Source organism: Neophocaena asiaeorientalis, unplaced genomic scaffold (genome assembly GCF_003031525.2).
Source record: "Neophocaena asiaeorientalis asiaeorientalis breed wild unplaced genomic scaffold, Neophocaena_asiaeorientalis_V1.1 scaffold49, whole genome shotgun sequence".
NCBI classification, from domain to species: Eukaryota; Metazoa; Chordata; class Mammalia; order Artiodactyla; family Phocoenidae; genus Neophocaena; species Neophocaena asiaeorientalis.
The window spans coordinates 5,383,412-5,384,072 of NW_020172456.1; positions in this window are offsets into that span (position 1 = coordinate 5,383,412).

Consider the following 661-nt stretch of genomic DNA (forward strand, 5'->3'; position numbering starts at 1 on the left):
GAGGAGACCTGGGTTCATATCCTGGCACTACTGCTGACAACTGATAGGCCGCTGACTGCGTGGAGGCCCGGGGGGACACACCTCTCCTGTCTGAACCTCTTTCCTCATCTGGAAAATAGGGTCCACACTTATTTCACCTGGGGTTGTTGTGAGAATTAAATGAAGGAACAGATGCACAGGCATTTTGCACTGTCCCTGGCACGCAGTAGGTGCTCAATAAATAGTAGCTGCATTTATCAGTGGATTAGGGAGCTATGCAAGAAAGATAGGGACCCATATCCTACGAGGAAGTCACTCTGTGGGGCCTGGAATCAGGCTTACAAGGAACCGGGAAGCAAATTCTAGCTGCTGCTGCTGGGTGGGTGGAATAAATCGTCCCGAACAAAAGGCCTGCACCTTCAGCCCTAGATTCTAGGATGTGGACCCAGCATGGAGCTCCATCTGTATTCCTGCTGCCCTGGCTCTCTGCTTCACAGGCAACTGCCTTCAACCTCCAGGGAACTATAAGGAGAGTCCCGGGGCCTAGAGGACCTGTGGCCCTGGCCATGGCCCTAAGGGAGAGGGGAGTGGGGGGTGGGAGGGAGGCTGTAAAAAATGTAAATGGTGCGGTGTGGAGCGGCTCCAGCCGTCTGACACTCCCCGGAGCTGGCAGGAGCCCGGG